This window comes from Capra hircus, chromosome 28 (assembly GCF_001704415.2).
Source record: "Capra hircus breed San Clemente chromosome 28, ASM170441v1, whole genome shotgun sequence".
Classification (NCBI taxonomy): domain Eukaryota; kingdom Metazoa; phylum Chordata; class Mammalia; order Artiodactyla; family Bovidae; genus Capra; species Capra hircus.
In genome coordinates this window covers 30,552,437-30,566,720 of record NC_030835.1, presented here as the reverse complement: position 1 = coordinate 30,566,720, position 14,284 = coordinate 30,552,437, and the positions used below count along the sequence as shown (strand labels likewise).

The 14,284-nt window shown below is 41.3% G+C and overlaps 1 protein-coding gene across 6 annotated transcripts in view; it reads right to left on the bottom strand.

Annotated features, from left to right (window-relative positions):
• FAM13C (family with sequence similarity 13 member C) overlaps window positions 1–14,284 on the bottom strand; it is a 144,458-nt gene that overhangs the window by 59,654 nt on the left and 70,520 nt on the right. The window lies entirely within an intron of this gene.

Here is a 14,284-nt window from a genome sequence, read left to right as displayed (position 1 = left end):
CACTGCCTGAAGAACAAAATCCAGGCTCCTTATAATGATCTGTAACACTCACCTCCTGCCACACTCACCTTGTCCCCTAACCTCCAGTCTCTGGCCTTTCGTTTCTTGAACACACAGCACTGGTTCCTTGTTCAAATCTTCACACTTGTTTTCCCCCTAGATTTTCACAAAGCTGACTCTGCCTAGCACGGACCATCAACTCGGCTCCGGGGTCACCTCCCAATGAGGCCCTCCTGATCTCTCTAACCACACTATCCCTCCCCTTCAGTCTTTAACACACTGCTTTTAGATTTTCCTCATAGGGCTTCTCACTACCTAAAGGTATGCTGCTTATTTGCATTTCCACATTAAAATGTAAGCTCCAAGAAATCAGTGACTGTCCGTTTTATACACTGCTGAGTCCTCCAAACCCAGCGTAAATGCAGTATTTTTATGATCAAATGTGATCTGATACAGTTGTTACAGAAAGATACCATTTGTTCATTGAAGACAGCTTTTGGAAATTCACTCTATCACTAACTCAACAAAATAAATGCTATAGCAATTGCTGTGCAACACAGTAAAGCCAGGTTTAGCACTTCAGTTTCCAGCTGAAGAAAAAAGACTTTAAGGCAAATCTCCTCCGAATAAATTTTTTTAAGTTTAAAAACAAACAACAAAACTCTACTACTGGCAGATGTTTAGCTCCGAAACATGATTCATCAAGTGCTATGGTCCAATGGCATCTATTACATAACATTAAAGATTTTCTGCAGCAGTTTGCATGCTCTTATATAATACATATATTAAATTATAGTTATTATCCTTATTAAAAGGCCTGCTATCTTAAGGAATAAAAGCCGTAGTCAGCGTTAAGTCATTTACAAAAAGATTTATTTTAGGACAGAATTATTTACAATTACTATTCTGCTTTGGTTTGAGTTCTGAAGAAAGCATATATGTCCTCTGAATGCTCATCTAGATGAATGATTTCTGAAAGTAATGATGCACATTTAGAAATGCCACAAGTCTAACATCTTCAAAATATTCTTAAGAACAAAAATTTTTTTCACTCCATGAGTATTGCTAACTGTGCAAACAATTTACTTCTAACGAGAAAAAGGAGGAGATGGTAAAACAGAATTTGATGGTCACACTGATGTTGACCATGTCTGCACAAATATCCCTCCTGGGTATGAAACAAGATTAAGGGTTCCAACCAAGAATCCATGGAGAGATGGACCAGGTGAGACAAGAAAGTGAGGAAGAAAACGCTGGCACACCAATCCTCTGCCCGTCAGTTGCATAAGACACAAACAGTGACTCCAAGGCGTCAGAAAATACACGGTAGCTTTTTCCTGCAAAATGGGAGAAACCCTCTTGGGGACAGGCATGAAGCTGGCCTATCCAAGAATATCTAAAATTCTGAATAGCTTATAACCTCTCTGTAACCTAAAGTGGTTCTCAAACTGTGTTTCTATGGAGTAATGGCAGCACCACCAGAAAGAAATGGAAGAGTTGTGTTCTCTAATGGAAGGAGTATTTATCAGTTCTCAACCATGAATGTCTGCTCTGATGCCAGCAGATGGGGAAAAAATTACATGGGAGAAAACATTAATGGAAGAAAGCAGAAATAAGAGTTGGTTTAAAATATACAGTATATATTATTGAGATGCAGACAACAGCTACATGTAATACCTTCTCATAACCTTCCAAGAAAGCTACTTGTCATCTCCAGACAAACCCCAGATCAGGTTTGAGAACTGTGATCTAAACATCAAAGATGCTTTAGTAGTCATCTGAATGTCTCTTGTGTGACTTGGACAGTGCTCTGGAAATGAGACTCAAGGAACAGCCCTCTAGGTCTTTAGGAAACTTAGAGTCTAGTGGATTCTGAAGCAGAGAATAAAACTAATTAGAACCCAGCCTTGAGGCTTTCATAAATCAAGAAATGAGGACATGGGAGCTGATATTAGAATGGTGGGGAGGAGATGGGGAGGGAGAGACAGATGAAAGAAATATTTTCAAGAACACCACCAAGAGGTCTTGGATGTATATTGAAAGTGCTGAATGAAAGAGATGGGGTAATAAGATAGAAAAATAGGTCATTTTGGAGGGGAGAGTGGGTGGCTTGCATGAAGAAAGGCAATTCGTGAATTTTTACTTAGACAGTTGAAGCTTGAAGCAAGGATGAAATAGGGAAGTGAGAGTACCTGGGCAGGGCTCACCCAGCACAGGGCACTCGACAGTGTGTTCTGGAGAGTGAGGGCAGCGGTAGCAGTGAGGCACGGTGGTCCCAGGCTGTGCATCAGCTTCTCACGGTGTGGCCAGAGCCTAGCACGCTGCCTGGCACATGGCACACACTCACTACATGCTTATGCATGGATGAAGGGAGGGAGAAACAGAAAGATCCAGACCCGAGAATGACTTCCGGATCTACCACTTAAACTTGGTGTGGTACTCATGGGCAAGGTATTAACCTCTCTCACTCTCAGTTTCCTCATCTTCAAGTGAAGATGATATCAGGTATGTCACAGGATAATTCAGGATGCGAAGGACAGTTCAGGAAAAACATTTATAGCAACTGGTAGGTGTATTAAATGTAACACATGCACTGTTTGATCAAATGTAAAAAACACAACAGAATTATAAATTATAATAATGAAATGGCATGATTAAAAGTAATAATTGAAGCTTCGTGAGTAAATAAGCTGAAAGAGATAAAAGCTGAGTCATACTTATTCAGGGCCACTAGGCAGCTGTCTGGCAGCTAGGGCACAGAAGGAAGAACCATGAAGAAAATACAGAAGCATCACTAAGGAGATAAGAAGCCAACGAGGACAACAATTTAAACAGTGAAGAAAAAAGAGGATACAAGAAAAAAGAGTATCAAGAAGTCTTACAGGAATAATACTCCTTTAAAAGAGGAATTAAAAAGAATGAAATAATGTCATTTGCAGCAACGTGGATGGACCTAGAGATTGGTAAAGTAAGTCAAAAAGACAAATACAATATGATAACTCTTTATGTGGAATTTAAAATATGAGAGAAATGAACACATCTACAAAACAGAAAAAACATCATAGATCTAGAGAAAAGACCTGTAGTTGTCAGGGGTGGGGGTGGGGAGAGAGGGATTGGAAATTTGGGATTAGTAGATGCAAACTAATATGTATAGGATGGATAAACAACAAGGTTCTACTGGTTAACATGGGGAACTGTGTTCAATAACCTGTGATAAACCACAAGGGAAAAGAATATAGAAAACAGTGTTTCTATATGTGTATCCCACTCTATGCTGTACAGCATAGTCCGTACTGGGCATAGCAAACTCCCTACTGCAACAGCACAAGAGACAACTCTACCAGAGGGTCAATACCATTCAGACTGATTATATTCTTTGCAGCCAAAGATGGAGAAGCTCTATACAGCCAGCAAAAACAAGACCAGGAGCTGAATGTGGCTCAGATCATGAACTGCTTATTGCCAAATTCAGACTTAAATTGAAGAAAGTAGGGAAAACCACTAGACCATTCAGGTATGACCTAAATCAAACCCCTTACGATTATACAGTAGAAGTGACAAATAGATTCAAGGGATTAGATCTGATAGAGGACCTAAAGAACTATGGAAGGAGGTTCGGAACACTGAACAGGAAACAATGATCAAAACCATCCCCAAGAAAAATAAATGCAAAAAGGCAAAATGGTTGTCTGAGGAGGCCCTACAAACAGCTGAGAAAAGAATGAGAAGCAAAAGACAAAGGAGAAAAGGAAAGATATATACACCTGAATGCAGAATTCCAAAGAATAGCAAGAAGAAAAGAAAGCCTTCTTACATGAACAATGCAAAAAATAGAAGCAAACACTAGAATGGGAAAGACTAGAGATCTCTTCAAGAATATTAGAGATATCAAGGGAACATTTCATGCAAAGATGGGCACAATAAAGGATATAAATGGTATGGACCTAACAGAAGCAGAAGATATTAAGAGAGGTTGCAAGAATACACAGAACTATACAAAAAAGACCTTAGCAGTTTGGATAACCACAATGGTGTGATCACTCACCTAGATCAGACATCTTGGAATGTGAAGTCAATGGGCCTTAGGAAGCATTACTATGAACAAAGCTAGTGGAGGTGATGGAATTCCAGTTGAGCTATTTCTAATCTTAAAAGATGATGCTGTGGAAGTGTTCCACTCAACATGCCAGCAAAGTTGGAAAACTCAGTAGTGGTCACAGGACTGGAAAAGGTCAGTTTTCATTCCAATCCCAAAGAAGGGCAATGCTAAAGAATGTTCAAACTATTGCACAATTATACTGATCTCACACACTAGCAAAGTAATGCTCAAAATTCTCCAAGCTAGGCTTAAACAGTATGTGAACTGAGAACTTCAAGATGTACAAGCTGCATTTAGAAAAGCAGAGGAACCAGAGATCAAATTGCCAACATCTGCAGAGTCATAGAAAAAGCAAGAGAATTCCAGAACAACATCTATTTCTGCTTCATTGACTAAGCTAAATCCTTTCACTGTGCAGATCACACCAAAGTGTGGGAAACTCTTAAACAGATGGGAATACCAGACCACCTCTCCTACCTCCTGAGAAATCTGTATGCGGGTCAAGAAGCAACAATTAGAACCAGAGATGGAATAATGGACTGGTTCAAAATTGGGAAAGGAGTACATCAAGGCTTAATATTGTTACCTGGCTTATTTAACTTATATGCAGAGTACATTATACGAAATGCTGGACTGGGTGAAGCACAAGATGGAATCAAGATTGCCAGGAGAAATATCAATAACTTCAGATATGCAGATGACACCACCTTTATGGCAGAAAGCAAAGAGGAAATAAACAGCCTCTTGATGAAAGTCAAAAAGGAGAGGAAAAAAGTTGGCTTAAAACTCAATATTCAGAAAACTAAGAACATGGCATCCAGTCCCATCACTTCATAGCAAATAGATGGGGAAACAATGGACACAGTGTCAGACTTTATTTTCTTGGGCTCCAAAATCACTGCAAATGGTGACTGCAGCCACAAAATTAAAAGATGCTTGTTCCTTGGAAGAAATGCCATGACGAACCTAGACAGCCTATTAAAAAGCAGAGACATCACTTTGCTAACAAAGGTCCTTATAGTCAAATCTATGGTTTTTCCAGTAGTCATGTAGAGATGTTACAGTTGGACCATAAGGAAGGCTGAGCACTGAAGAATTGATGCTTTTGAACTGTGGTGTTGGAGAAGACTCTTGAGAGTCCTTTGGACTGCAAGGATATCAAATTAGTCAATCTTAAAGAAAATCAACCCTGAATATTCATTGGAAGGACTGATGCTGAAGCTGAAACTCCAATACTCTGGCCACCTGATGCACAGAACTGACTCACTGGAAAAGACCCTGATGCTGGGAAAGATTGAGGGCAGGGCAGAAGGGGATGACAGAGGATGAGATGGTTGGATGGCATCACTGACTCAATGGACATAAGTTTGAGCAAACTCCAGGAGTTGGTGAAGGACAGGGAAACCTGGTATCAATGGGTTCGCAAAGATTTGGACATGGCTGAGCGGCTGAACAACAGCAATGCTATACAGGAGACATTAAACACAACACTGTAAATCAGCTATACTGCAACAAATTACAAAAGGAGTGAAAAGCCTAACAATTTCAGGGAAATACCAGGCACTGTACTTATATTATTTCATCTAATCCTCACAGTAACCACAAGAGTTTAGCATTATTAGAGCTATGTGACCCAACAGGACACAGATAAGGCAATTAAATAATTTTTCCATTCACTAAACAATTATTAAACACCAAATTATGGCAAGTATTACTACTGCAGGTGTTGGGAATAAAGCAGTGAATTAACAAGTTTCTGTGTCAATGCAACTTACATTCTCACAGAAGCAGGAGAACCTAAAGAAGTAAACCAGTGATCTGTGACGCACCAGATGCTAAATATTACTGAGAAAAAGCAAGCAAGGCAGCGAGAACAGGGTGTGCAGGAGGACTGCCCAAGCTCACGCTGCCAGGAAATCTCCAAGTCATCCAGAGATAATGAAAATGAAAGCGGAGAAATAAAAAGGCCAGTGGATCAGAAGAGATAAAGGTCACGGCAGATGAGGAAACAGAAATGGAAACGTCTCACTAGAGATATTTAACAATGAAAAGAGAAGAACCAGAACAGAAGCTAGGTATCTCAAATTCCCTTTTTCTTAAGACCTTTAAAGGGAGTGCTTGAAGCAGGTACAATCCTGCCAGCTCCAACACAGCCCTGCCCTCTAGTCCAGCCCCAGGGAGTGGGAAACTGCAGCCTGGACTCTTCAGAGTCTGATATGGCTCTCAGCACTGATGCCCCCAGTCCCCATCGCCCCCAACCCTAATAGCCCCATCACCACTACACCATCACCACCACCAATACCACCATCGCCACCACGATGACCACTGCTATGATACAAGTCAAAACACTTTCCGGAGGAACATAAAACAGCTGCGTGCTGATTTTAAAAGGGCATGTTCCTGGGCTGTGTGACTACAAAACTGTGGCTAGCCTGTGGAAGTGCAACTTGTCTACAATCTGTTGATGTTCCCTCACTCCTAGGACCCTAAAGCCTGTGCTGAGTCAGCCTGCAGGGTCATCCTGCAGTGACCATCTCCCGGCAGGCAGACTGAAATTCAAAACAGCTAAGTGAACGAAGCATTAAGATGTTTTTCTTGGCTGATGGATAATGTCAAACCCGAAATGTGATAATTTGTGAAGAAGCAGTATTTTAGCATGGTATGTTAGATTTATATCAACTTTCTGTAATTAAATTAGCAGACAAAAATGTTCCCTATCTCAGTAAAAAGCTTCCTCATCTATCCAAATCGCTGGTGAAAGACACCTGAGAGTCACCTGACGCTCTCCTCTCCCTCAAGTCCAAAGGCCAAGCCGACCCCAAGTCCTTCAGTTTCTTACCCCAAATCACGTTTACATCAGACCTCTCTCCTCCCCCCGCCACTGCCTAAGGCCACGTCACCATCATCTGCCTTCTGGGCTACCTTCCTGCTCTTACTACTTCTCCTCCACCTTCTCCAAACCAATGCCCACATGGCAACCTTGTCGCTAACTTTCTGCACACGTACAGATCAAAATATTTCAAACACCCTGTGACATCCTGAGGGAGTGGCATCCGTACACTTCTTCAAACCTGACTCATGCCGATCTCCTCCTCCATGCTTCTCTCCACCTCAGCCCATCATATGTGCTGCCCGTGTCCACAACACTCTTCCCTCCCTCTCTTCTTCCTCTCCTAGTAACTCACGCAACCTCTAGCTACCAGGTGCCGATCAGGTCTCCCTTTCACGGGTCTCCCTGTATTCTGACCTCTCACATCTGCCATGTAGCACATCTCAGTCCCTAACTGTGTATCTGTCTAATTTATTTAATTGTCTCTTTCTCAGGATGGTAAGTTCCAAGGGACAGGGATTATATGAGGCTTGTTTAATGTTTTATGTTTACAGCTAATCTTGGCATTTGGTACATAGTAGGCACTCACCGGTTTGCTAATAAAGGATTAGTTCCAGGGCTATGAGTGGCTGCCAATTCCGGTATATTCCTCAGTGTGTGAAATGATTAGGATAAAACTCACCCTCCCTCCTCCACCTGTAGCAGGAGGGGCTGGCTCTTATCCCCACGAGCAGACACATTTTTTGCTGAGGAGACCTGCTACAGATGAGCAAGTGACTTTCTAACACACGTTTAGAAAATCTGGGCAGAAAGTAAAAGCATAGCATGAAACACACTTTTCAGAGTCCTTCATAAAGAATTAGAACCCGAAAACTAAACAGTGCCTGCCACGGGTCACATCTTAAAACTCAAGATATTCCACTGCCTTGGATGAGCCTCTGTATCAGAAAACCACACAGGATACGCTAATGTATACCCGGATGACTGTCTGCGGGCTGGACGGCTGCTGTTTCCTGAAACTCCTCTGAAAACAAAAGGTGTATCCCAAGAGGACACCCCTCTGAGCACAATATTCATTATATACAAACAATCACTCCATATACAGACACGGACAAGATGCCAAGAAATTCCAGTAATATTATTAGAAACAATAACAACCTCCAATACCACCAAGTAAGAAGTTCCTTTCCCTGTGGGGTGTAGGCTGTATTAAAGACATTCTCTCACTGGTTTTTACCAAATGTCCATGCTGAAGGACTGAGATCAAATATTGCACAGCCAACTCCAAAGAGAAAGAAACCAAAGGACAGAGTTCAAAATGATGTTCAAAGAGACGGCTGATGAAAAACAGAACTCTAAGTTGAGAGCTATTTGTACACTGACTCCCCCTACCCCGTGTATCTCCGTGTCCAGGCCAATGAACTCCCACAGAGACTACATGGGTGTCGGGACTGATCCCCAGGAACAAGCCCTCTGGGAACTGGGACCTAAGCCTATCTCCCATCTTGTACTTCTCTGAAGACTAGAATCAATCACTGTTAATAAAAAGAGATTCCTGGCCCCAGACTCACTGAGTCAGGATTTCCCAAGGCATGCACTGGGAATATGAAATTAACAAGCACTCCAGGGCAACCCCAAATGGGAAACATTGCCCTGAAGGTTCAGGTCATCCACCTTGGGAAGAGACCAGTGGCTGAAGGATGCAGGTGAGGGACTTCGGGGGTTACAGGAGTGACCCAGTGTTTCTGGATGGGCCTCCCAGGGGACACGGTCCAGAAGAAGGAAGAGCTAAGTCCCTGGAGATACTCTGAGAAACTCCAAATAAAAGGCGGGACAGGCACCTCAGCTGAGTGGGCTGGAATAGAGCCCAGAAATAGCCAGAAAACATACTGATGCCTGGAGAATAATCGAGCAGTGAGGCAGGCTCACAGTGTTGGGCCTGGGAGAGGGAAGGAGGCTGAGTCTGGGATAGGAGCGCCAGCAGGTCCAGAGGTCCCAATAATGCATGATTATTCATCACGCTGAGAGGACTCCCTGGTCTGATGAGTGGGACACAAAGCTCCCTGCCTCCACCATCTCACATGTCCACTCACTCAGGACAGGGTGATCAGATACCCAGTCTCGGGCAGGCAGTGCTCAGCCCAAGGGGCAGAGTGCTCTAGCAGATGCTTCCATTCCACAGACAGCTCTGCTCACTCTCATGACCCCCCTCAAGTCCCAGCCTAGTCTCTTCAGTTTTCTGCCTCAACTTTCAGAGGGACATTACTGTCATGTAATTGCTTTTTCCTCACGTACAACTATATTATGAACATGTGCCCACATAAGTAAAGGCTCCAGTAAAACATGGTTTTAAGTACCAATCATGAAGACTGGCATTTCTTAAGCAGGCAGTGGTAGGCCCTCTAGGGAGCATTTAGGAAACTGAGGGCTATTTGTGATGCGCACAGAGGTTGGGCTCCCCACTGAATTCTGTGAGCTGGAGCCACTGCCTTAACAGGCATCGGGCAGCCCCACACAACAAAGAATTCCCCACCCCACCTCCCCCCGACCCCTGCAGGACTTCCAAACATCTTCTGGGAATGTGAGGGCCAGGAGCACTTGGCCTTTGCACAGTCTTAACTAGAAAATGATGAGAGGGGCTTCCCTGGTGCTCTAGTGGTTAAAAATCCACCTTGCAGTGCAAGGGACACCAGTTCGATCCCTGGTCTGAGAAGATTCCACATGCTGCAGGACACCTAAAGGCCTGTGCTCCAACTACTGAAGCCCGCACGCCCTGGAGCCCACGCTCTGCACCAAGAGAAGCCAGCACAGCTAGAAGCCCAGGCACCACAGCAAGAGAGTAGCACCCACTCACCGCATCTGGAGAAAGCGCATGGGAGCAAAGACACAGCAAGCCAAAAGACATAGTTAAAACAATAGCGGATGAGACAGAAGTATCTAGAACACACAGTGTGGAGAGGGGATTGGACCCAGCTGTCTCAAGTGTGTCACTCAGGACCACTATTCTACGATTCAAACATATAAAGAAATCCAGTCATGTGACTTTCTACCGAGTTCTCTCAGAAGGATCAATTATCTCTTATATTCCTATCTTCTTCCATGATCATATAATTGAAAATTTTACATTCTAATTTTGCTTTGGTTAACCATTTCAAGTCCTAAACCTAGAGAACTTTTACCCTTAAGTATAAGCCAAGGAAGGAGAAGGAAATAGCAACCCACTCCAGTATTCTTGCCTAGAGAATCCTGTGGACGGAGGAGCCGGGTGGGCTGCTGTCCATAGGGTCACAAAGAGTTGGACACGACTGAAGCGACTTAGCATGCATGCACTGGAGAAGGAGATAGCAACCTACTCCAGTGTTCTTGCCTTAATTCCAGGGACAGAGGAGCCAGGTGGGCTGCTGGCTATGGGGTCGCACAGAGTCTGACAAGACTAAAGCAACTTAGCAGCAACAGCAGCATAAACCAAGGAAACTATAATGGATGTACATAGAAATATTTTTCAATGATTTTTACTACAGAAATGTCTACAGATAAAAATCCTAGAAGTTACCAAAATATCAAATAATTTGGAATTAGTTAAATCAATGATGGTATGTCCATAGAATAGCTATTTCCAGCTATGGTATATCCATAGAATAGCTATCCATAGACTAGCTAATATTTTAGAATATTTCATGATATAGAAAAATACAGAATTAAGTGGGACAAACAAATTACACAAAAATGGGTCTCTAAGATTTCATATATATGAAGAAATTTCATACATATTTCATATATATATAAATATATAAACTCTATCAAAAATGTTTTTATCTAGTATTGATAAAGGATAAAAGAAAAATAGAAGGGGTTGGTGGGAGCCCTATGTGTCATTATACATGATGTGTGTGTGTGTCATATTTAGCATAAGTCCTGAAAAGGAATAATCTTGTTGATAATACGAACAGAGGTGCTGGAGTAGCCATTGCCTCATTGGGAAGATGAAGAGTAAGAAGAACAGCTTCATTCCCATGGCCTCAGGAACACTGAATACTTAAACAGCTAGTCAACATTCTAAATTAGATTTAAGTTTAAACCCACACTGTCACCTATAATCATTACTGAAATTTCTCTCTTAAATCAGTTCCAAGTTAGGGCAAGAAGTTTCCCAAGGTGTTGAAACATTAAGGACAAAGTTTTTTGCTTCATCTCCTAGAAATATTATTTCAAACATAGGGCCATAAAGAGACTAAAGTCTGTAAAATAAGTTTCTTATAGAAAATCATACATTAAGGTATTCATTATAGAAAATCAAATTTGTTCAACTTAGCCGTAAATGAACTCAGCAGCCTTGTGATAATTAACCCATTACTCTATTAGTTTCTGTATAAAGATTGGATAGTCAGAATACTTTCCAGTCTAGTTTATTCTGTGGGGTTTGCTTAAAATAAGTATTACTTCTCTAACAGATTCAAACTCTGCTGCATTGGGAAGGCCCTTTCACACACACATCATTCTTTTTCATGCCCAAATTAAAACAAAGGCAAGAACATTAAAACGTATACTACAGCAGTAGCAGAGGTTATATCTGGGCGGTATACAATTATAAGGAATTTTTATTTCCTTGGAATTTACTGTATTTCTTAATAAAACCATGTGTCACTTACTTTTATTTTTTTTAATGAAAAATGAGTTTCTCTTTTATCTTTATCCTAATCATTGTCCAGCCAACATGATGACATTTTATTGAGTGATCAAGGGCAGAATACTTCAAAAAAAAGAAAATGAAGAAGGAAAAGAGGGTTTCATTTCCAGAATAATCAAGTGTGGGCTCTTTTTCAATCAACACTAAGGATTTGGTGTGGGATTCTTTTGTGTGTGGTCTACAGCAGGGAGGATAAATTATTTTTATCTGTGGCTGCAAGAGCTTTATTATTAAGCTAAAGTCTTTCCATGTCTAATCCTTTAAACATCCGGGGTGTTGACAATTTTCAGGCTTGAGGCAAACAGGGCTTTAGAAATCACCTGACTGAAACCTGAATTAGGGGAGAGGGTGGTCACCTTATAGACAAGAGGTAAAACCTACATTTCTTTTAAGTTTATGTTCTTGAAGTAGAGGTGACTTACAATGTTGTGTTAATTTCTTTTGTACAGCAAAGTGATTAAGTTATACATATATATATATACGTTCCCTTCACATTCTTTTCCATCATATCATAAGATGTTGAATATAGTTTGCTGTGCCATACAGTAGGACCTTGTTGTTTATCTATTCTATATAAAAGTTTTCGTGTATGCATGCCATGTGCTCAGTCTAGACTCTGCAACTCCTGTCCATGGAGTTTTCTAGGCAAAAATACTGGAGTGGGCTGCTGTTTCCTCCTCCAGGGGATCTCCCTGGCCCAGGGACTGAATCTGCATCTCTTGTGTCTTCTGATGCACGTAGATTCTTTACCCACTGAGCTGCTGGGGAAATCTAGGGTATAATAGTTTACATCTGTTAACCCAAAACTGTGGAAGGAAAGTTATGACAAACCCGGAGAGCATATTAAAAAGCAGAGACATCACTTTGCCAAAAAAGGTCCATATAGTCAAAGCTATGGTTTTTCTAGTAGTCATGTATGGATGGATGTGAGAGTTTGATCATAAAGAAGGCTGAGAGCCAAGAATTGATGCTTTCAAATTGTGATGTCAGAGAAGACTCTTGAGAGTCCCTTGGACTGCAAGGAGGTCAAGCCAATCAATCCTAAAGGAAATCAACCCTGAATATTCATTGGAATGACTGATGCTGAAGCTGAAGCTCCAGTAATTGGGCCTTCTGATGCAAAGAGCTGACTCATTGGAAAAGATTCTGATGCTGGTAAAGACTGAAGGCAAAAGGGGGCAACAGAAGATGAGATGGTTAGATAACATCTCTGACTCAGTGGACATAAACCTGAGTAAACTCTGGGAGAGGACAGAGGAGCCTGGAGTGCTACAATCCATGAGGTTGCAAAGTCTTGGACATGACTTAGCGAGTGAACAACAACAACCCCAAACTCCCAATCCATCCCCTTTCACCTCTCCCTTGGCAACCGCAAGTCTGTATTCTATATTAGTATGTTTCAGTTTCACAGATAAGTTCCTTTGTGTCATATTTTAGATTCCATATATAAGTGACACCATATGGTATTTAAGACCCTGAATTTCTTAATTTCCATTCCACCAGCGTTCTTCTGCACCCATGGGGTGGAGGCAGGATAGGGGCTGAGGAGAACCCTCACTACATGACTGCCATTCTATGCAGTATAAGCAAAAAAGGCTATTTTTAGAATCCATGATTACCCAACTATGTACCAGACTCTCAAAATTCTGTCAAGACAAGTTAATTTTTAAAAAATCTCTATCATATCCCTTTAAAAAATGAAAAATAAATTCTAAAAACACACTAACAAGAAGAGCACACTGATAATACACAGATCTCTGCTCTAGTACAGTCTTAAAAGGCACATTTTATGTTCTTTACTGTTAAAAAAACTCTGGGTGCTCATTCCCTTACTCATTCTTTCTCCTTTTAGCAGAGCCCATTTAGACTCTGCCTACTTCTACAAAAAAACATTTGAACAAGAAACAAGTAGCTATTAGAACACACACAAGTTGTCTATCTCAAAAACAAAAGATGAAAGGATTTATCCCCCAAGGAAAAGCTGCTGCCAACAAAATTTCCTCCTTCTATAAAGCAACAAAGTTTTCTCTTTTATCTGAAATGTGACAAAAATAGTCAAAGCCATCAAAGGCCATTTTATCCTTGCTAATACCCCAATCTTCAACCCCCTCTAACTGGGGACTTCCAGATGAAGAGTCTAATGAACTCCAGTTCACAAATGTAACCACCAACTTAATTAGTAGTAACACATTGCTATAGAATAGCTCTTGTTTATACAGGCATGGTCTTTAATGACATTAAAAGGCTTAATAATGTCATAAATTTTAATACAATATTTTAAACACAAGTGAGTTTATCACTCTCAAAAGTAAATTTACTTAGCTGGGTAAGAAATCCGCAACTTCATTAGTATTCTCCTACAACCATAAATTCCCCTTTGTCATATCTGAGCATTTACAGAATTGGCACTGGCTTTAGCTATAAAAATCAATCAAACTGATGCATATTCATCACCTAACTGCTCTAAACAGGCTGATGGTGCTTGTCCTGGTTCTATTGCAAGGGAAGCCCGGGCTTAAGCAAATTACAGCCTTGCTGGGTGTCAAACTAGGAAATGAGAGGGTTGTATTAAACTATTACTAAAGCTTCATTCTTGCTCTAACTAAATGCAGTTCTGTAACTACGAGTTTTAAAAAGCTCCAGATACTAAGGACCATGCCAGAGT